The 23,680-nt window shown below is 41.3% G+C and overlaps 1 long non-coding RNA gene across 1 annotated transcript in view; it reads left to right on the top strand.

Annotated features, from left to right (window-relative positions):
* LOC308059216 overlaps positions 1-22,631 on the top strand; it is a 50,989-nt gene extending 28,358 nt beyond the window's left edge. Inside the window, exon 3 of the long non-coding RNA XR_013926175.1 lies at positions 658-22,631. This is a non-coding gene — a long non-coding RNA (uncharacterized lncRNA). The remainder of the gene's footprint in view (positions 1-657) is intronic.
* The last annotated feature ends 1,049 nt before the right edge of the window (positions 22,632-23,680 follow it).

The following is a 23,680-nucleotide window of genomic DNA, read 5'->3' as shown; positions in this document are numbered from 1 at the left end:
GTGCAATATAATTGGCTTTTGCCATCTGTTAATTTGAGTCTGTTCCCAGCTAAATCATTTGGGGAAAGAATTTGGATCTTCTCCTTTTAGGTGGTAGGAGAAGTTCAAAGAGAGCAATTGCACTGGTCGCATTGGTGTTTGCTTCCCTGCAGGGCCGTCTCTACCATTTCTTCTTTATGGGAAGTTTTCAGTGAGGCCATTACACCTTTTAAGCTCTTCAGAACAATGACAAAATGAAATTTTGTATTTTGTAGAGATGAAGAATAGGCTTTCCAGAGAAGCTGATTTAGGTTTCCTTTCCGAGATCAAATGCTGACTTTAATGCAAGAGGCTTAAAAATGCCGATGGATTTTATACCACATTTTCATTTGCTGAGGTGGGATGATTAACAAGAGACTTGAATAATGGGAGAGAGGAAAGATCTTATGTATATATGCTGTGCAAAACCTAAGAGTTAGTTTGTGATCCTGAAGAAACCCATATGTTTTGAATTACTTTAGTTGCCCGTAACAGTTTGTACATTACTGGTTTCATTTATTTATTGTATTGGCCTTGGTGCATTAGTACCTCACAGACCCGTAGAGTAAGTGATGACTGACAGATGTTTTAAGGCCCTGATTCAAGAACGTAATTTGGCTTGTGTTGATTCCTATTCAGGTGAAAGTCAAGGAAGTTAAAGCACTGCCGTGGATGGAGTGAGGCATGTACTTAAATGCCTTCATGAATCATGGTCTAAATAATACTCCCTCAAGGTAAACCAAATACATTCCTCATTCTTTTAGCAGTGAAAAAGGTAGATCCTTAGGCTTTGTCATCCTGTTTCTGAGTGACTTTGATTCGTACCAAAAAACCTTCCTGAAAATTATCACCACTGGAAAGAGGACGAAGCCAGAATTGGTAGCAGGCCTTTGAGCAGTCCTAAACAAAACACAAGCGGGAGCATTAAAATGGAATGGCTTTCCTAATGAAGTTGCTATGGAAATGTCAATAAGCAGAGATGCAAATTAAATGATCTCGTTGGCACTTTTTCTTTCTGTTGTTCTTCCCTAGCTGCCTATGGGAAGGAATATATTCAGGACGTCTTAATGTTGCGCCAGTGTCTGTCACTCGGCTGTCTTATAAAATGGCAATTAGATCAGTAGGTCTGCCACGGAAGGGGCAATTTGCTCCTATTCTTAAAGCGAGAGATGGAAAAACAGCGGTGGCATTGGGAAGATACGCAGCAGCAGAAACCTCCCTGCCTGAGAACAAGCAGTGCTATGGGATGCTCGATAGCAATTCTCAGGTCTGGTCACACCACGGTGGCAGCCAGCCTTTATTTTGGCTTGCCAGCCATGCCCAGCCTGGAGTGTTTTAATTGCTGGCACTGGCTGCCCTTTTGTTTTTATGTATTCCCCCTCACAGTGTGCCTTCCATTATGGTTTGTTGGCAGCTCTGAAATACTGGGGGTTCCGACAGTGATTGCTTTCATAAGAGTCATGAGAGAGTGCACCTTTAATATTATCTGCACCGTAGGTAGAAAGCAGGAGTTATCCTTGGCGGCATGCCAGTGAATGGAAAGTGACATTTTAAATGGACACTACTGGTGCCTCAAGCAGATGAAATTAAAGGCAGGCTGTGGCAGCTAATGAAAGGCTGGTATGGGAAATGTCTGGGGCAAATGTGTTGTTTACAGGCAGGTATACCTAACTGGACGGGGATACGGCTGATTGCAAGTCACAGCGGGGACAGGGAGCTGCCGCGTGATGCCTGCAGCTCTCCCGGGATGGTGTTAGTTAGTCCTTGTGTGGAGGTTCGTGGGCTGAGCAACAGCATCTGAAGTGCCATCAGTGGTGGCTGGGGAATATTTGGCCGAGAAAGAAAATTTTGCTGCTAAATGTGGGGAAAACAGCCTCTCGCGGCCCATTTCCAGATGTTAATGAAAGAAAAAGAAAAAAAATAAAAGGTACAAACATACAGAGACCAAAGTTTAAAACCAGATAAAATTGACCTGACATGTTACCTTCATTGAAAAGGTTTAAAAAAAAATAAATTCAAACACAAATCAGTCTTAAAACCATATAATAAGCTAAGGCTACTTAGCCACATTTACACGACTCATTATCACTTGTTAGTGACTGCTGAAAGTAATTTCTGGAAAAAAAATGTGTGTAAAAGCATTAAGGAATCTGCATGGGCATTTTATCAAGGACCGTGTGCTGAGCTCCGCTTCCTGGGCAGTGAGTGGGGCTTGAAGTGCTGGCCTCGTGTGACCATGAATTGGATGAAATCGAGTCCACAGGAATGCAGCACCTCATTCAGCAATGTCCTGGCTAGCACAGTCAGTTTTTAACACAGCTATTTTTACGGACATTCAATAAAAATTGATTTTGAGAACGGTAATAAAATTTCAATGTCAAAATTGGATATCAAACTTCTTTTTTGCTATGGGCCTTCTGCATTTATTTCTCAAAATTCTCAAGGATGTAAATAATTTTGGTTTTTTGAGCATGTTTTCTTTTATACACAATCATGGGTCAGTGTAGGCAAGAATTAAGGGCAGGATTTTCAAAAATTTCAAGACCAAGCTTTCAACACACAGGTCCAAGCTGGACCTGCAAAGGTATTTACAAAATGTTAGGAATGAAGACTAGGTGTGTTCTGGCATTTTTTAAATGCTAAAATAAATGTCATCACACTGTTCTCAAGTTTTCCAAAACTTAGGATGTTGCAAGTTAAAATCTGACCTGCCCATGAATATTTGGGGGGTGTATGTGTACGCATTTGCTTATGCATATATTTACCTAAAATGTATTAATGAACTTTTTGTTCTCAGTAGGAAAATCGAAAATAGTTTTAGGTGCACAGCTTTGCTATTTCTTGATGAAGTGGATTAAGCCAGGTAGTTGATTCAGCAGTGATGTTTTTGTTGGCATGGGGCTGATTCTTCCTTTGTGGAGCTGCAGGATCAGCAGATGTTAAACTGCTGGGATTCTGTGAGCTCCTAAAAAAAATATTGCTTAGAGAAAACCCATACCCATGGCATCCTAAGAATCCTGCATGGCTATATTTACCATCGGTTCACGTTTTGAATTTTAACACACTAATGACAACTTTAGGAAGCCACAAAAAAAGAGGCAGCAGTGTTAAAAGCCTGTGAAATACAGCTCTCACTGACAGAGATGATTGTTCCAAGGCATGATGTGAAAGGAATTGCAGGTATGTTCTCATTTTCAAGTGGCTTCATTCTTCTCAACAGAGGCATTTTGCTACTGAATAATTTAAGATCACGTTGTTTGTTGTGATTGAACAGAGTTCAAATTTAGAAACCAGGAGGCCAACAAAAAAATGAGAAACTGGGACTTCAGAACGCATAAGGATTTGAGACTGCGATGAGTTCTTCATCCTGCCCTTTTCCTTGGCTTGTGAGCCTCACGAGCACGGCTGGCACTCGGGGAAGGCGCTGCTAAGGCTGATTGAGATATGTTGGCCTTACAGCTGGCTGCCTCTGCAAAGGCAAGACACTGAGACTGGTAGTCTCTGCGTGCTGTTTATCTGGGGCACTGAGAAGAAAATCCCTTCTTGATTTCCTGCAACCTCATCCTTCCTCCTCCAGAAGTACGGGAACGCAGCTCAGTCCCGGAGGGAAACGCCAAACGCCAGGCTGATTTCTGAGCTGGCTGCCTGCCAGAGGCAAAGAGACAGATGGGGAAGCGGCAGAGAGCAGAGGGTGCTGCCCTGCCGCTGCTGCAAAGGGGAGAGAATCCCCACTCTTTGGGAAGGGAAGGCTGTAGGAGAAGGTTTAGGGGTGCGTTTGTGGGGGAAGCAGAGATGAGGTGGAGGGCCGAGTTTGCTCTGGTGCGTGGTGGCCCCAGGGTGTAGGGCAAGATAAACCAGTAGATGCAAGAACTCACAGCTGGATTATCACCATATCTTAAAAACTGTGGATGCAGCAAGGCAGTAAAGGCATCCTAGACAAGGACTAGCATCCTTTGCAGGGGGCTAGATTGAGACTCACACAAATGAGCTCTGTATTTGGGGCTCAGGGTGCAGTCATGGTGCAGAGCGATGCTCTGTGGTATGAGGTTTTGCCTCTGCCATACACAAACTGCTGAATTATTTTCAAATACGGATTTATTTCTGGGACTACTTTCTAATTAGTTGACATTTGTAACAGCGAACAGAAAGATTTAGCTCTAGCTTAAGGCAAACAGCATTCTTCCTGATGCGTGGCTTGGGATTTGGGAGCCATGTAGGGTGATGAGGTACCACCAATCTACAGTATTTCAGAAAATACAGAGGCTGATGCAAAAATCTGAATGCAGACATTTCCACTGGTACAAAAATGGACTTGCATTTACTGAAAAATTGCAACTTACACTGGAAATTGCCAAAGGTATGTACGAGTACAAACGGTTTTGCGGTAGCATAGCTATCCAAACTGAAATTTGTAATGGATTAGCTACATTTCTTAAGGATGTAGAGGACCAAAGGCAACAGAATAGTGTGGAAAGTTGGCAGATTGAAAAGTTACTCTTAGCAGAAAAATTGTTAGAATTGAGCTCTGTGTAACTAGAGGACAAGAAACACATACGACGAACAGAAGACATAAATTTGTTTTCAGGCAAACCAAGTAAAAGCCGCTTTCCTTTGCTTTCTTTGTACAGAAACCAGAGATGCTTTCTTAGCATAAATAGCAAATTGAAAGTATGCATGTGTATTTACAGACTGAAAAGACTTATGTTTCTATTCTAAGTGTATAAAGTGCTTGAGGTTGGAAGTTGCAGTTAGCAAACGTCTGTGAGTAGAAGGGGAGCAGGAGAGTAATTACCTGGGAAAAGTAACTTGAACCATCTACTCGGAGCACTTGAATTGCATTTCCTGTATTTTCCAGATGTCTGTCTTGCCTTGTACATGTTCACTTCTTCCTAAATCAGAAATAATTTAATTCAGCGAGGCTGTGTGTTTTTTGATGACCAAATCCATATTTAAAAGAAGAAAAAGAAAAAAAAACCCACACCAATCCACAAACCACCTCTCTGAAAACAAAACCTTAAGTAATTCCAACTCATAAGCAAGTAGAAATGTTATCTGGATTAAATCAGGGCAGCACAATAAGCCTGCACTCCTGGCTTCCAACAATGTCTATCAGCTGTAGGAACATGGTCAAATAGGAACATCCACTCAATGGCTCTAGAAAGAGCAGATCATAATTTCAGAAGCTCCAAAGGACCCTGAAGTAGCTGTACCTACTTGTACTTGTAGGACAGGGAAGATCTGAGGACACTTTGTGCCTCGTGCATTACAGACTCCGCATCCAGCCGATGTCAGTCTGCGGGATAAGGGTAGGGGTGGGAAAGAGGAGCAAGGATCTTCCCATTTAAGAAATGACAAAACAAGAGAGCTAATAGCTCCCAGAGAGACGTGCATCTTTGTGAGCTCCCGCAGCGTGCCTGCCTGTCTGCAAACACGGCGGTGTGTGTAGGCAGGCCTGTGGCAAGGAGGTGACCTGTTAGCCTACAATGGTAAGTGCAAAATTAGCTATTATAGAATAGATGCCAGTAAACATCTCCCAAGCCCCAAATAGGTCGGTTTAAATTTCTCCTTATTTGTGATTCCACAGTGGTGTCTTAGATTCATGTGGAGTTTCTCTACTTACGTGACTGGAGGAGACCCAAGGAGAATGTCAGTCATAGCCTGATTAGCATGAATTCCTTAAACTAAGGCTTCATCGTTGACAACTGTGAAATAAACTTATTCTTCCAAGAGTAACCAGAGGACAGGTACCTATAGATGTCATCCATCACCTTCAGATCTACTGACTTACTCACAACCTGCCTTCATAGACTCACTTTGTATTCCTTGACCTTGCTTAGGTTTTGTGGGGGTTTGGGGCGTTTTTTTGTTGGTTTTTATTTATTTTTTTTTTAAGGGTTTGAACTCTGCTGCACAAATTCTGGCCTGAATAAGAATTTTCTTCTCTTTACAGGAAGCTGTGGAGACCTAAGAGTCGAGATGAAAACTTCAGCCAGATGTGTAGTTTGTGGTTTTTTTTTTTATAAAAAAGGCAATGACAATAAGGAGTGCTGATGAATTTACAAGACTTCCTTAAACCCTTGGCTGTGGCATCAACTTTTTTGCTTGCTCTGACTAGGCAGCAGCTCTCCTTGAAAGCTGAAAAGGGCCAAACTAAGAATGCAAGAAGGAAAAGAACGCTGAAAACAAGGAGGTTTGTGAAACAGGAAGCAGGGTATCTCACAATATTACTCCCTTTCTCCTTGGGACCACTGATTTCATGAAATTTTGAAGCAAGGGCAGCCACCTTCATCCTCAGTCTGAGTAAACATCTGCTAATCATCTAATCTCAAGGTAGGACCTTGCTGCCATTTTTGCAGATGGGAAACATTTAGACAGCATTGTACAAGACTAACTAGTTTGTAGGGTTTGCTTACCTGGTATTCAGTGACTCGAGTTGCATTTTGGACTGTCTTTCATTAATTTAAAGAGCACTAGGAACTGCCGAAGTTCTGGTGATCCCCCTATCATCTGAAACATTGAAATTTAAGGCACCCCAGAACAGCGAGGCTGTGGAAATTTGAGCTCGAGTGGTTAATTTAAACCTCCACATCGAGTAGGAGCCAGGAATGGAATCACAGTTCTGGGATTTTCAGATTTTGGCTGGTTCCTGCCCAAACCCATCGAGCTGTTGCTGATGCTCTGTCCGGCCATGTGTGCTCATCTGAATTTCAGAAATTCTTTATTACCTTGATATAATAAATGCACGTTCAATAGTAAAATTATTTATTAACAGTAAGGTTGGGACCTGAAGGGCCTTGCACCAGCACGCAGGGAAACCCAAGCTCTGTCAGCTCTCCGGAGGGCTGGCTCATATGTTGGTTACCGACACAGCATCTCCCCAGGTATGTAAATGGGACTTGTAAAGTTTGTAAAAATTGTAAAAAGCAATTTTAACTATTTTTGAACAGTAAACTGCTGCCTTTGCAAATGTTCATTTTGCCTACATGCCATGTAATTCTTGCCGAAACCCCATGCTTTTTAGTTTATTTCACCTCTCAACCCCTCTCCTACTTTACACACCACCAGGAGAAGCCTGGATAGGAACGGACGCATCCATCGGAAAATGGAAATAAGCATCTGTACACAATCATATCCCCCAGCAATGTGAATACAAGACACTTGAGTCTTATACAAAGCCGTGAATGTTACGTGCCAAATTTGTTGCAGGTGTAAGCAGAAGCTAGAAAATATTGAAAGACAGAGAAAAGAGGGTTAAAACAGGCATACAAACATTTATGAAGAAAAGAGTAATTCTGGGCAAGTTCCTTAATATTAAATGTGTTACGGCTCTTTTTTTTGTGTGTGTGTGTGTCTGCTTACGAAATATTTTGCAGCCAATAATTATTTAATAGAAAAGTAACACAACAACAGATGGATCAGATGCCTCCAATAATATAGGTTTTATCCAGATGTAATTTTTAAAAATGCTTATTTGCAGGCATGAAAACTTCAGTGGACCCATTTTTAGAGATGTTAGTTTCTTAGCATAGTCCAGATTGCTATGAGTTGTGAGACGGGGTAACTTGACCCCTCTCCCTGTAGATTTTGTTTTGGTTTATCATACAATGTATGCTATATATAATTTTCTATACCTTAAAAATCATTCCATAGAAGATACACTGGCTTTAATGGAAAGAAAATTTAATATTTGTATCTGCAGCCTTCCTAAATGACTTGTCTTCTTTTTATTTTTTTTTAATTTAATTTCATTTTAAAATTACCTTTACATGGACCTTAAGCCAATGAAATCAAAACTGAGAAAAACAAGAGGTTTCCCTCCACCTTTTTTTTTTAATTAGACATTTCTGATTTTGATGAAGGCAATATTAAGGAGAGCTGAGCATCAACCAAAAGTAAATTAGTTTGACTGTCGTATCAGGTCCTTATCCTCTAGTTAGCTTTTTGTTACAGACTTGGACATGTAAACTGGATGATGAAAGCTCTCGAAAAGCTTAGAATGAAACACCATTTGTATGTAGAAATGGTAAAAAGTAGTTTCAGTCATTTTTATCTTTAATAGAGATATTGGCTAGCACTTTCTTAAAAAAAACCAAACCAAAAGAAAACAAGCACCCTATTTTGGAGGAGAGATCTACTTTTCCCATGGGAAAAGTTAAATATTTTGCCTAACAGTTGAACATGGTATGGCTTGTGTCCAAAAACCTGTTAATTTTTTAATGCCTGGTGGGATTTGTATTTTGGTACTTCATGAATTCCTCTTCCTCTCTGGATCAGGCTTCCCATGTCACTTCACAGCTCAGCAAGGCGGGAGGTGACTTGGGCGCAGCCTGGGAAATACTGTCTGACCTTGAAGTCAAACATTGAAAGGAAAAGGGAAACTCTTCCAACTCTGATTTCTATAAATTGCCATGCTGGTGTTCACTAAACAGAGTTTGAGATATTGTTGTTTCCATCAAAATGCCAGCACTGGGGCATGAGATCTTAATATTAGACATTTAGGTGTTATTGGGTTTTTTTGGTGGTTGGTTTTTTTTTTCCATATATGTGGCTATAAGATGGAAGCAGTTAGGGGAAAACAAGAATGGGCTGTCCTGGCACATTGACTTTGCCCTTCAGTTTGGAGCTTGTAAAAGTGACCAGAACAAGTTAAAAGATTATTCATATATTTGGGGGTGTAGCCTGTGTCACCTGAGTCAAGTCTGATCTTGGGAAACTTGTACCTTTATTATTGAAAAAATTTCAGTGTTCTGAAACCACAGTTAAATCTGCATCTGGAATGTCTACATACTTCTGGAATCCCTGGAATCCTTAGTCTGATCTAAAAGATGAAAGTGGGAAAGGGTGGGGATGGCTGGTTTATCCTCATTAGTCCTTTGTGCAAGGTCCGCCTAAGAGGATGGAGCATATTGTTGTCTCAGCAAAATATTTAATGTTATTGTGGCTTTGGAAGAGCAGATATTTCATGCTTTTGCCTGTATATCAAACTCACAAAAAATGTACATTTTCTGGCACTTGAAACTAATTTGCATCTATAATATTAGGCACAGTTGCCTCCATCCAAGGCTCCTTTCAGAAAATTTGTGTCTAAACTAAAAAAGGCTAATGCTTCTTTTTACCTGTCCCCTCTCTTAACAGCCCCAAGAGGACTGGCCTGTGTGGTGGGTAAGCCTGAACAGCTTGATGGAGTTGTACAAGTGTAGGCTTCACTGCTTTGATCTTGGGTGTAACCTTCTTCATTTTTCTTTCGGAAGCACACTTTGTAGCTGCCTGCGGGTGTGTGGGCACACAAATACACGTATCTGCTTTCAAGCAGTTCATCTTAAAGATGTAAGTTTGAATCAGGGTGTGTACACAAGTGACACAGCAAATTCACTGTGTCATCGAGATATTTAGTGGCATTATAGAATTATGCTTTCTTAAGGACATTATCTTTCCACGGGATGCTCTCGGTGAGATAGTTTCCCTTATTCACAGCAGAGTCAATTAACACCAAGCGTCCGTGTAACAGACCATTACATCTAATGCCACAGTAATCACCCACATGCTTGTATTTCCACTTACTCACATACATATTATTGTAGAAGAATATTATTAAATAACAATATTGGGGACTGAATAAATTAAAAATGTTAGTATTTGACTGTTGTGTAGCCTATCATAACCCAACACAGCATATATTTTCTTACAGCCTTCAATTTTATAAGTACATACTGTTTTAGCTTCCTCTTACCTTACTTTGGGCTACAGATGCCTGATGTGCAGCAGTATTTGCCCTCTCCTCGGTGTTCTGTGTGTAGGTAATATCACACCTCCTTTACAAGGTAATCTTCAGACCTTGCTGTGCCAACAGAATGACTAATTTCCTCACCAGCTTTTCGGCTTGGCATTTTTTTAGGCAGTCACTCCAGGTTCTAGAATCTCCAAACAGTAATTCAATTAAGCATGGGAAAATATTCATTAATGCTGGGGTTTTGTTACTTAGGACTTTCTACAGGATGCAGAGTAATTTACACATCACATTATGGAAAAGCATCTCCCACTCTGTGCAGCTGAAGCTTAAAGACTCAGAAACTTTTCATACTAGATCACAGGAATTTGGCACATGAAGACTACAGAACCAAATCATCACTTGTGCAAGGTGAAGCAAGACTTCCAGGAGGGGCAGCAAACTTTTTCTTCTTTCACTCGCTTTCACCTTCCTGTTTCAATTCCTTTAACATTCATGCCACCGACCCCTTTAGAAATTGCAAGAAGAGTTACTAAAAAGTTTTATTTTTCTTCATTTTCAATATGTCTGAATGTGCACCTGTAATGACATTCTTTTGGCATATCATAGTTTCAAGGCTTTTAATACTTCAGACTAACTCCCTGGAGATCTCCTTGCAGCACGTGTTGACTTCTTTGGGCACGAGAGTGGTTGCTGCCTTCTGAGTGAACCAGCACTAGAGGGGAGAAGGGGGTGAGCTCTTTGTAGGCATTTCACTTGAGTTCCTTGACAGCAGAAGTGTAACACCACTCCGTCTACAGTTTAGACCCAGCACAAAGCTCAGGAGTTTAGAGCTACAGCTGATAGGAGAAGCCATGCTCAGCATCCCTGAGCTCCAGGAGACTGACCCGTAAAAGTCTAGCAGTACTAAGCACAAATGTTCTTTGGCTCTTGGTTGCTTTTGGTGTTTTTCCCCTCAAAGTCTTATCTCTCTCTTGATCTACTGGTGTTTTGCAGAAATGAGGAAAGGAACATCCCTGACACAAGGGTTGTCTGTGCCCGCTTAGAGGTGCCTGGTCTGACTGGCCACCAGAGGCTCCCAGCTGGAGCGCTGCATGGGACAAGGTACTTCCCAAAAGGTGCTTCCCTGGGTTCGCTTGGCTAGAAACAACCCAGAGCAGGTGAGGGAGGGGTGCAGGGGAAGCGAATATAAGTAGATAATTTACATGAGAGTTTTAGTCAAAGTAGCTGAAGTTTTTGCAAACACGCAATTGACCGAAACCAGTAGATTATAATTCAATATTGAATTGGATAACCTACCAGTTAGTAGGATAGAACACCTGTCCTGAAACTGTCGAATTGTTGTCTAGGTTTTTAAAACCTCCCTTTCTATCAGCAGACAGAGCAATTTTTCATGAACAAAACCCACTGGCGAGTTTTGGAAGCTCCCGGATCTATTTTCGCTTGTTTTCTGATGGGGCTTGTGTGCTGATCAGTGCTATTGTCATGTGTGCTGCATGTGAATATAATGCAATGAGAATATTTTTCTATGTACATGATACATGTGTGTTTATATATGAATGCACATATACACACAAATATATTTGTATTTATGCTCATAAATAATTTCTTTCAAGAATAGATGCTCTTCTGCTGTTCTGTATCTCAGCGTTTCCACACTCAAGAGTACCATAATTTGAAAAAAATTGCAACTGTCACAACTCTGCTGCAGTAATGGTTTTTAAGAACCAGCTTAATAAAAACATCAGGCCTCTCTGTTCCAAACAATTTTATTACAGTTAACAACTCAGCCAGTTATCAAGTATGTTGTCACCAATACGCTTGCTCTCTCTGTGAATGATGACACGAGTGAGTTTTGGATTTCTGTAGCATCTTACAGTCACACAGCTGTGCAGCAGCCTTTCTCGAAGGAACAAAACCACATGGGAAGGAACTGTAGCTAAAATAAAAAGTTATTTTTTGCAAAAGCTATTTTGTAATGATAGGGTTCCACAGGCATCAAATTAGTTAACCTGCATTAATTTACATGAAAAATATGCAAAGTCCACTTTCTGGGCTTTGGTTGTATGGCTCTTTATTTTTCTAAACTAAATATGGAATTGTTAATAACTCTGTGAGTTCCTTCCAGGAATCAGCTCTGGCCTTCACCTCTCCAATGCTTACTCCATTCCTCGTGTTTGCATGGGTAGCTTACCGTGAATGACTTCCTTCATGTAAATACTTCCATATCTGGAATTCATAGAAACCTTTGTTTGCCTTGTGTCTAATTCTTAAATATACCAAAGTGTGTTCACGTGTGATTTGTAGTCTTTCAATTAATTCTTTTTTCTTTTAAAAGTATGAAAGTGTTGGCTACACTTTGACCACTAGTAAATCTCTGCTTAAACTGTACTGCATTTTTATTGATATTTTTTTCAAGAAGATGCCAGAGCAGTGTTCTCTGCGCTGCAGCTGAGTGTGGTGCTGGCTGTTATGTTAGTCAGCTTTCAATGACATGCTTCAGTTTTCCTCCGCTTTTCTTAATGCCCGATATTTCAGGAATGAGTTGGTTTAGAAACTGAAGCCAAGAAATCTTGAACTAGGAGTCATGACTTTTCAGTAATAGGGAGAATTTTGTGACAGGATAATCTTCAGATCTTATGCTGGTTTTTTTGATGCTAAACAAATTATCAGTTCTGTGGAATTTTACCTTTAGAAAACACAACTGGGTGTGATTCATTGTGGCTTCTGGGCACCAGTGAATAGAAAGATTGAGGATTTGAAAATATATTTTCACTGACAAAATTTTTTCCTCCTTTTTTTTTTTTCTTCTCCCTGTCTCCAGAGACATGTTCAGTGTATAGCAGAGTAAGGCCATTATATTTTGCCAGAGAACAGATGTGATAATTAAGAACAGGAATAAGTTTCAAAATTCAATGAAAAAAATAGTTGTCAAGTGTATTTCTGAAATGAAGTGCAAACAAAATGCATGCTGATGTGTGGATGATTAATGGGGGAATGTCAGTGTCTTTCCATTAGTTCCTTTATATTGCTGTACACAATCATGCATACTCTATATGACCATCAAAATTTTACTCTACTAGATATACTTGATATAATGCCAATCAATAGGTTCTCCTGGCAAATAAACCCTGTTAATAGCTGCAATATATATATGTATTTATATAAACTTTCTCTACTTCAGCTAGAATAGTACAGTACAACTGTTCGTTGTTATTCCTCCCTCCTCAAGCAGAAGAGTGTGCATCTAAATTAATTCCTTTCACTTAGATGCTCTCTTGATAAACACATTATCTATATTTAATGTCTCTTTATTCACATTTTTATTATGTGTGCGTGCAGTAGCAAAAGAAGATAACGGACAAGGCAGTGTATCACATTAAGAGAATTTGCTATTGCTTCTTGGCAGTTCTTAGTAGGGCAGCTACAGTTAGAACACATACGGTCAGCCAGGAATCATCTACTAATATGCTTATCTTTTTCAATTCATGATATATAATTGTTTCTTTATACTGCATCTACAAATATCCCCAAGTTTCTTATATATATATATATATACTTATGTATATATTTCATATATTTCATATATTTCATATTTTTCATATTATATATGTTTATACTATAATATAAAATAAAATATGTCTTTGATATTATTTCTTATATATAGCCCATACAGTCTATAGTATTTGTTTCTACAGTGACCGATCAAATGTTATGAGCAGGAAGATTATTTTGAAGTGGAGAAGAGGTATAAATCCAGTATAATAGGTGTTTGTGTGGGTGCTATAAGGCTTTTGTTGCCTACGCCATAGGTAGTGCTTTAGTTAAGGAAAATGAGAGGCTGAAACTCAATTTCTTAGGTGAGGAGTGATTTATGATTGCAAACATACAGGAGTGTAGGATGCAAAATAATAAACATTTGGTAAATTTGCACATTCCTCCATTTGCTATATATAATTATTTCCTGTGCGTAGCATTAATGTCTCACGAGTAAAAATGCTTCTCTTAATATGTCCTCCTGCAGTGTTGCTAAGCTCAACCATTGAATACAATTGTTTGTGTAGCATTAGTTTAAAAAAAAAAAAAAGTACTTTATCTAATAGGCTATATAGTCTTTCTATTACAGGCAGGGGAATTTACAAGTTCCCATTGTTTTTCAGTGCAGTAAAAATATATTGAGAACTACCAGAATACATATATTACACTTAATATAAACGGGATTCACAAAAAGCAATTCCTCAATTTGCTTTTTGTGAATAAAAAATTGCTTGAATGCACAGTTATACTGTTTTTTGTTGTTTCTTTTCACAACTGGGAAGATGTTGCTGAGGCTGTAGGTACTGAGCTCTCTCCAAAAGTGTCTGCTAAGCTCTTTGTGGTGATCAAGCTCTCTGCAGTTGGTGTAATGTAGCTGTACTAACTCACAGCACAGTACACCATGTATTGTATAATAGTCTGACTAAATTTACAAGCATGATACTCCGACTAAGTTTAGCTGGTGGGAAATGTGGCCTTTGTCCCCTCCTCATTTAAAAGGTTTTGAGTCTCCCTCTGTACATTAATACTGTGCTGTTTCTAAATCTGAAAAAAAAAAAAAAAAAAAAAAAAAAGTCGTGAATGTTACTTTTATTTCTGGAAAAAACTAGTGAGAGGGATGCAACTCTTTCACCATGCTGTGAAACACACAACTAATGCGGGCTCCAAAACCTGTCCTTGCAGGTTGTGCTGCCCCTGCTCCTGTCCCCAGGGCTTGTGTCAGGATGGGGCCCTTGACCCAACTGAAGGTGCTGCAGCAGAGCTGTGCAGTGCAGCTAACCTTCTGTGACTCCGCTCCTGCGGAGCTCGGACTGAGCACTATGGAAAAACTCTAGAGGAGAATGGTAGATTTGCTTTGGTGCTCTAGGAGGATTCCCCAAATCCTTATTTCTGATGTGGGTACCTTGTGAAGATCAAAAGGCAGCTAGATCTCTGAGAAAAACCTGCAAGCGTTAGGGGTCTTGGTTTCTGGTGGTTTAATATTCATAGTCCATCATGAAAGCAGTCACCAAGCGAGAGAAGAGATATCCAAGGAACATAAAAAGAATACAAATAAATCATTGTTTTGCAAGATGGCTAAGTTTAATAGGGCATGCCACCGTGTTCTGTACTAAGAAATTGTTCCTTATTTTAATGTGTGGTTTGGAAAACAGGATAAAGATTGAAGTATCAAAACCTTCAACTGACAAGAACAATTACTTTCATACATTGGGATTAAGCAAAATTCTCTACTGGAAAGTCCTAAATAAATTATTTGGAAAAAACATCATCTGAATTAGGTGGCCTATGACTATTCAGAGAATCACCGGGGGTTGCTTTAGTGTATGAAATCTTCACTTCTCAAAATGCTCAAAAAGAAAAAAAAAAAGGACATGGGATATCAGAATGGCCAAGTTTGAAGCAAGTACATAAAGACGTAGATGTAAATCTGAAGTTTCTGATTCAGGCTGTTGATAAAGGCCAGGTCAGTAAGTTACACAAAACCTTTGTCTACAGTAATAAGTTAGTTCCAGCTTCTTTTTATACGGTGTGGGCATATGGACTAAAGCCGATAATGGCTCTCTAATAAATCTGTCACTTTTCCCAATTCAAGACTAATAGAAAGAATGTTGAAAGGAACAGTTAGCATCTATACCAGCCCCATACATACTAAGAAGTCCTCAAAAACATATCAACAGTTCAAAATCCAAAGCCTTTCAAACACCTCTTCCAGAAATGGATGTGTAGTTGAAGCTGACTGACCTCGCAGGCAACTACAGTAGGTGCTGCAGTTGTTTCCCTCCTTGACAATAGCCAAAACAAGCAAAATCCTTTTAGATTTCGGATTATTTTCCTGATAATGGGGAGGATTGTGTCTTTAAGTGAGAGATCCCAAACTTACATGGCACTGGTATTCCAACTGCTCGCCTTCTAATCCTGCGGGCTGGGAATTGCTCGGGGTTTCCCAGGCTCCAGCTATCCTCACCCATGCACCAAACGTGCCGTGTCTCTCCATTTTGATACGAGGCCACTTTTTGCTCTCGGGAGTGAACCTGGTCTCCTGCTGCATCTCCCAGCAGACCACCTGCAACCCCTTTAGGTGGCTGTAATTCCACAGCACGTCATGTTATTTTGCTAGCAAAAATATTGAGTTCAGCTGCAGCTGCATCAATTAGCTCTTCAAGTCTGCAAACAATGACACCAGTGACACTTTTTTGGATGAATGAGGGACCTACTGGCAAGTATGTAAATGAAATGATCAACCCTCCGTTTCATGTGTCTGTGTTTAAACATTCTTTTACCACCATGTACTTTGACAGTGACAGTCCTCTGCCCTTAACTTGTAAAACACATACAAATATTTCGCATCTGTCACAACCAAGCTTTACCGATACGCAGATGTGCAGCAGCACAGATGTTGGTTGAAAAAAATGATAAAATATATACATATGTTCCTGTTGGTCAGAGATAACTGGCATTACATGTATTACATGTATTGGCATTACAGTGTTATAGGAATATGAGCTCCCAGTGTGCTCAGGTGGCCCAGAAGGTCAAAAGTTTCCTGGCTTGGATCAGAAATTGTGCAGCCAGCAGGACTAGGGGATGGTCCCCCTGTGCTCGGCGCTGGTGCTATATTCAGTTTGGGGCCCTCATTACAAGAAAGAAATAGGGATGCTGGAGCGCATCCACAGAAGGGCAGCGGAGCTGGGGAAGGCCTTGAAGCACAAGCCTTGTGAGGAGCAGCTGGGGGAACTGGGCTTGTTCAGGCTGGAGGGAAGGAGGCTGGTGGGAGAGACCTGATTGCTCTCTGCAGCTGCCTGAAAGGAGGCGGAAGCGAGGTGGGGGTTGGTCTCTTCTTCCAAGCAAAAAGCAATAGGACAAGAGGAAGCAGCCTCAAGTTGCATCAGGGGAGGTTTATATGGGATAGTAGGAGAATTTTCTCCACCCAAAATGTTGTCAAGCACTGCAACAGGCTGTCCAGGGATGTGGTTGAGTCACCATCCCTGCAGGTCTTGAAAAGCCATGTAGACATGGCACTCAGGGACATGGTTTAGTGGTGGGCTTGGCAGTGTTCAATTAATGGTTGGACTTGATGATCTTAATAGTCTTTTCCAACCTAAGAGATTCTATGGTTCTGTGACCTTATACTCCAACCCTTGTTTCAAGGCATCCTCAGGGGAATGTTTCCATCAACCCTTTTGACACAGCATGTTGTAGCACACACTGGGACTACGATGGTGATGTGCATGGGTCCTTTCCTTTCGGTTGTTTTGGACAAACAGTAGCATGTTCAGGAACGAAAACAATGGCAGATATTTGGATCCAGCGGAAGATGATGGTGTCACCATGAATTATGTGTGGGGTCAATCAGATGCTGCAATAAGCAGTATCAGTTGTGGGTACTTCACTGTGCTGAAAGATACACTAGAACTGTAGGGGATGGTTAGGATGATGGGGAGTGTGCCCATCAGCAAGATGAGGAAAAACAGACCTTGAGAACCTGGAGAAATGGAAGTCATCTTGGAGGACTGGGCAGGTGGATTAGAGTTGCAGTAGTAGGAAAGACTGGAGGTTCATTGCTGACCTCATGGGCCAGTCACTGAGGCTGACAAGTGGAAAGCAGCACTTGTTTTCAGTGGTTTCCAGGGTTTTGATGTGTTTTTTCAGGTTGACAATGAGAAGAAGCAAAACTTCTGAATGTTTGCCTCCAGCTCTGGGAGAGGGGAGAATGTATGCGCCTCAGGAGGCCAGCTGGCTGATTTCAGGCAATAATTTGGGATAGAGGAAATGCAGATGTAAGTCCTGCTCAGCTTGACTCAGAAAAGAAGTTTTCAGTTCACTGTTGGACCGAACTAGTACTTGACATTTTCATTAAAAATAGCCACATAGAGCACACTACTTGCTGCAGTAGTTGCAACTCCTTTGTTTACCTTGCCTCTATTTTATTTTAAGGAGGAAGGACATCCCTCTGGTCCTTAGAGTGCCTAAATGCAGAGGAACGGTGCGTGTCAGTGTGCGCACGTGTATTCGCTTGCTACATTTAGAAATCCAATGGGAAATATATCCTGAAGTGGAAACACTAGAGGACTCGATGGTGACCCTGCGCTGATATAACTCTATTAAAGTCACAGAGTTGGCGCTGATTTATATCAGCGTGGGGTCAAAGATCGCAGCCTCGCCGCACCCGGAGCAGCCGGGGTGCCCTTGCCAGGGATGGTAAATAGGCTTTTCTCCCTTGCCACTTTGCTGTTTCAGGGCTCAGTCAGGGATTCCTTCTCACTCCTTCCTCTGCTTCCAGCAGTGTGTGGATGTGCCGTGTCAAGGGTGCTTGCAGGCTTTGCACTGGTGGAAATGGTGAGCAGTCCTGCGGAATGCACTGTGCCGATGGAAAAACCCACCTAATGAAAGGGCAGTCAGGATGGATAACTTCCCATAACATCTTCCTTCACATGAAACTTGGCAGAAAAGCACAACAGAACCAGCTGGTTTTGCTTCTGTTCTTTAGCCTTTCGCCTGGGTTTGTGTTTCTTTCGCTGTGTCCATCCTTCCTTATCCCTAAGCCTCCTCCGGCAGGCAGAGGAGAGGGGGTCTGATCTAGGGGATAGTTAGCAGCAGCCGATAAATTTGGCAGCATGTTATGAGCATGCTTCAGTATGCTATGTAATTTATAAGGCAACAAATCAATTTTTAAAACCAGCCTGGAATCTCTGTATATCAAAAAGCAGGAGACTGAAGAATAGGCCGCTGCTGCCACTTACAATAACCCCTCCAGAAACACATTGTGTGAAGAATCTTGTATCTGTCATTAAAGTTGTTTTCTTTCTCCATTTAGCTGTTATGTGCCGTGTATTTATTAGAAGTTATTGCTAGTATGACTTCATTGATAAAGCTCCATTGTATCTAGCACGAAAAGAGAACAAAAGATGTAATATTCCCTGGCATATCACACGGATTCTCATTGTATGGCATTGACTTCAAAGGACAGAAATGTCTCTCATTAGGTTTTCTTCTCTGCTACTGAATTCCTGGCAAAATCAGAGTTCAAAAACTGAGCTTAAAACCCAAAGGGAGTTGAACATGTCAAAATGCTTTATAAATTGAAGGGATAGAGAAGTTCTGGAGACAGCTTTAAAATATGTACATGGCTTTAATTGATGTTTTACAGGGGGGGGTCTGTCCCTCTGGACAGAGGAACATGGCCCTATGGACCTGTCCTGCTCCTGCATATCAACCCAGATCCCACCCGGGTGAGCTTTGCCATCTCCTCGGCCAGGGAGGCGGACAGGGACAGTCCTTCTGGCCATGGGAGGGCAAGGCAGGCAACCTGTGCCTTTCCCTTCCTCCTGCCTCTGCTCTAGTCTGGTGGCGAGTACTGAAGTGCAGGGCATGAGATGAACTTGATTGCTACAAGACCTCAGGGAGCGGAGTGCTTTTGGTATTATTTATCTATTTTTTGTTTATCTATTTGTTTTTCCAGGAAATCCAGGCTCTCCAGAGGATGTTCTGAATGGAGGAACTATCCAGAATTGAGTTACCTGATGAGCCTGATCTTGAAGCTGTGTGATAACTTGGTCTGGCTGTTCACAGCCTGAGTGGAAAACAGACAAGGCAAAGCATGCACGACAGAGACACATAAACTACCTAAAAATACCAGATTCAGGCCAGAATAGTCAAAATCTTAAGTAAGGGAAGAAGACGACTCCTCTCCCTGTGCCCCACCATCAGCAGAGGAATGTTGGATAAGTGCAGCAGCCAACAAAAGTCAACATAGACATGAGGAGTACCATAACGCAGCCCAGATTAAACACCAGAGCCATGATGAGGTGCATCTGAGCCACCCATGGAAGCAGAAACTCTCGTTTGCTGCAAAGCAGGTAGCAGGAAACAGCCATTTCCAGAAGCTGGAGGACGTGTTTTCAGGGCAAGAACTAAATGCGCCTTGGTAGCAGAACTGTGACCTGCATGCCAGGCTAGAGGACCAGCATCAAGGTCAGGTCAATGCTACTGGACTGATGTGTTAGTATTAGAGTTTGGGCTTTGGTATACCAGTAAACTGTGTGGAAAATAGAGAAATATCCAGGAATGCTGAAAGTTATTGGCTCTGAGCTGTACCCTGCATCAGTCCTGCTCACTCAGGCACTGTCAGCAGAGGTCTTCCATAAGGAAGGACTTAATGAATACTGGGGCTCTTTAAGATGATGCAATCCCTGATTTACAGCTCCAAGGAAAGATGACTTGTGGCACGTTCACCTTCTTTTCCAGCAGCTCTTGGACTTCTGGGAAGTAAGGGGTCTGTTTCCAGGGGGAGAAGAAGTTAGATAAAAAGTCTGTGGATATCGACTACCTTGGTTTCAGCCGGACGTTGCTGCAGGACATTTGCTGTGTTTTCCATATGACATTGCTGCAGAGGCAGGCAGTTCAGGGCCAGTGAGGGATGGAGGAGTATCTGGTAGACAATGATTCCTTCGGGATTGTACTGTCTAGAAGATGGAAGAGGGCCAGGAGAGATCAAAGGCACAGTGTCTGCTAAAAAATAGTGATTACAGCTGTGTGCATGTATGGTTGTGGGGGGTATTCTGGTTTCTGTTTTGATTTAATCATTAGACTGTTAGGAAATATCATTTCAGTTCAATTTCAAAGCAGGGTGTTTATTGGGGGTTGGTGGGTTTTTTTGTGAATTAAAAAAAAATAATGTTACAGATTCTTTTTTACCCAAACATAAATGTGTGTGTGTGTGTATGTAGTTGCAGCTACATAGGCTCTCATCATGGCATTTTAAGGGTACGCTTAGTTCTTATGCAGTTACATTATAAAATTGTTTGTAAAACTGAAATGGTTCACTGAAAGGGAAACTATAAAACTGTATAAAGATTCATGATCCCTTACTGGTCTTATTTTAACAAGAAACTATAAAAGGAAACATTTATTTTCCATGCTAAAAGTAAAGGTCACTCAGTAGCTTCCAGTTTTCCTTCCTTTTTTTCCCCCTTCGTGGTACTCATGTTGGTTTCTGAAAATATTTTATTCTTTTTTCTTTCATTTCTTCCCTTTCAAGCTCACCATCTTTCACTCTAACAGCTTCTTTCTTCTCTATCGTTATTTCCCAGCAAACTAATATCCTTAGGGGTTCTCCTGCCTTTTATTACAAGGACTTCATATCATCTGGCCCTGTGAACTGGAGGGCAGAGAAGGAACTATTTTCAGCACTGTAATGTTCTGGAGGTAGCCTGCAAGCTGATTCAAATGAGACTTGTTCTTTAGTTATTGCTAAACTTTCTTTTCCATAGAGCTTCTCAGACAGATGGTAGAGAGCCAGTGGTCATTTGTATAAAATGAGTAGGAAGCATTAAAAATTGTGTACTAGCCTCCAAAGCACAGAACCTACCGACACTTCACTGTTTTATTGGGATGTAGGGTCGGTCACTTATTTTTCAGAGGTCAGTTGCTCTGACTATTGAATAGCCAGAGAATATATAGGCTAGAACTGTCATTTCTCTCACCTCTGAGGTCTCTCCTGGGTTGTAACGTTCCAGGAGTACGAAACACGTGAAGTGTCTATGCACATCAGGTCCTGGGCAACCCCAAACCCTCCTGCTTTTAATGTACCGTATTCCTGATAAATGGAAGTCACGGCGCCTGCAGGGCCCTTTCAAGGGTGGCAATCCAGAACCCTGTACATTTTTAACATGCTCTGTGCCATTCAGGACCATAGAGGTTCTTGCAGGGTTTTCAGCACTAAGATTTTTACTTTTCAAGCAGTCCATGGGCTTAAGAAGTTAATGAACTACTGGTTAATTAGGCATTACAAAACCTTGAAATTCTAACATTAGCATGCAATTTTTGTCCCTTTCCTCTCTGACGATATGCTTCCTTTTGGCTGGCTTTCTATTTTTTGTATTTATTGTGCCTAAATAGCCTCTATAAATAAAAATATCTGTCTTATGTTTCCCAGGCCAGCGATGGTTTTGTTGTTTATTTTTTTGGGAGGAATTCTTTATTTTAAGGCAATACCGTTCTGACTTTTCTAATTTTCCTTCCCTGCTCTAGTGACTCCAGTGGAGTTGTGTGGCCGCTACTTCAGAAACCAGAGTCTCGTGTCAGCTTCATGGATATTACGCAGTAATTTATGTTGTGCCTTTGTAAAGCTGCAGATCACTAGAGCTACTGCAGGTGCATGTGGTAATATAGCTCTTTTCTTCCTCCTCTACTTGGAATTGAAAAGCTCTTCCTTATTTTTAGTTTATTTTGGTTAATTTTATTCACGCTCCATCTAGTTAGTATTCTCATCACCTCTTTCTGATGAGTAAGTACCCAAGAATAAAAAAATCTCCTAGTTATTCCACAGTTTACTTTTCTTTAATCATTCTTTCTATAAGAGAAGTGCTTGGCTGGTAATATCATGAAAGGGAAGGCTTTTTTTCCCTTGAAAGGCCACCATAAAATTGAGGGTTATTTTACAATTAGGATTTTCAACCATGTCTGGAAAACCTTAACATAGAGTACTTTTTTTCCTTTGTCAGTTAGCTTAGATGTTACATTTTAAAATGTGACATGACAGAAATTAAATTCTAGCAGAATTGTCTCTAAAGCAAACTAGCAGCTGAGAATTCTGGATTTCTAAGCAGGTTTTCTTCAGAATGCTTGCAAATCATTTGTTGGATGCTCTTCAACGATAGGTCTCTGCCACCACTGTAAGACTGATACATTTGTAGACCTGCTCCGCCTGGTGAGAGGTGATCTGGTGGGCTGGCTGTGACAGGGTTCTGGCAGTGCATGCAACACCAACCTAGCACTGCCCTCCCCTCTTCTCCAGCCTCTTTCACCCCTGTGCCATCAGCACTGGCTCACCTGACACCCCCCCCCCCCACTCCCCACCCCACCCCACCCCTTGTTTGCCTCCGTTTCAGGCCACAGAGCCAGCTGCTGTCCCAGAGGCACTTGGGGAATGCTGGAGGGATGCTTTGGGAAGGAGTAACCTCGGCCCTGATTCTGCTGAGACACTGGTGTGATGGGGGGGATTGCCCTTTTGATTACAAAAGAGGGATGTAATCGCCCGTGCATGCTGTTGCTGGCGGTGGTTGCTGGTGCTGTGATGGATGTCAATACATTGGACCTGGCTTCTGTTTTGAGTAGAAAATCAGATCTGCTCCCAGAGCTCATTATAGTCTGTGTTTACGTACACATTGCATATTGGGATATATGTACAATATGTACAAATTGCATATTGGGAAGCTCTACTATATTAGTAGAATTTATTAATAGAACTACTATAAGAGAAAAATGAATTTATTTCATTATTTGTTTGCTAGGAGAGCCTGTTCCGTGCTCACATCTCTAAATAACCTAGGTGCTAGGTCTGAATCTCATCGGCTAGCCTTAGGGGATGTTTCAGCACCCACATGCCAGTGGGTGAGGGTTCTCCAGGTGAGAAGCCTGGGGTGGTACAAGGGGAAGGGACTGCACGCAGTGGCCAGGCTCACGTGCTTTTCCCACGTAGCATCTTCTGCTGCCTCTGGGTTGGACAGGGCATTGATCTGATGTGATGCAGCAGCTGTTAACATGTAAGCCACTCCTGTCGAAGGCTCTGTTCCTAGATTCAAGACTTGTTAAATGCATGTAAATGTTTTGAAGGACTGGGCTTAATATGACAGAATTTAGTGCAGAGGACAAAATACAGCACTTTTTATTTATCACACCTTTATAATTCTTCTGAAGATGCACCACAGAAATCTGAGGTATCAACAATTGTAATGCACAGAGTATGCTCTTAAGCACTTGAAGGAGTAAATCTGTCCAGTTGAAATGCAACTCCAAACATTTGAGGAAATTGGGTAGGTGTATTGAAGCAGAAAGCACCGACAATTTTGGCAACTTCTAAAATGCCAGTGAGTGCAGCAGAAGAGAGCAGACCAGATT

The sequence above is a fragment of the Falco punctatus genome (assembly GCF_963210335.1).
Source record: "Falco punctatus genome assembly, chromosome: 2".
NCBI classification, from domain to species: Eukaryota; Metazoa; Chordata; class Aves; order Falconiformes; family Falconidae; genus Falco; species Falco punctatus.
The sequence above is the reverse complement of the archived record's forward strand: the minus strand, read 5'-3'. Positions and strand labels throughout refer to the sequence as shown.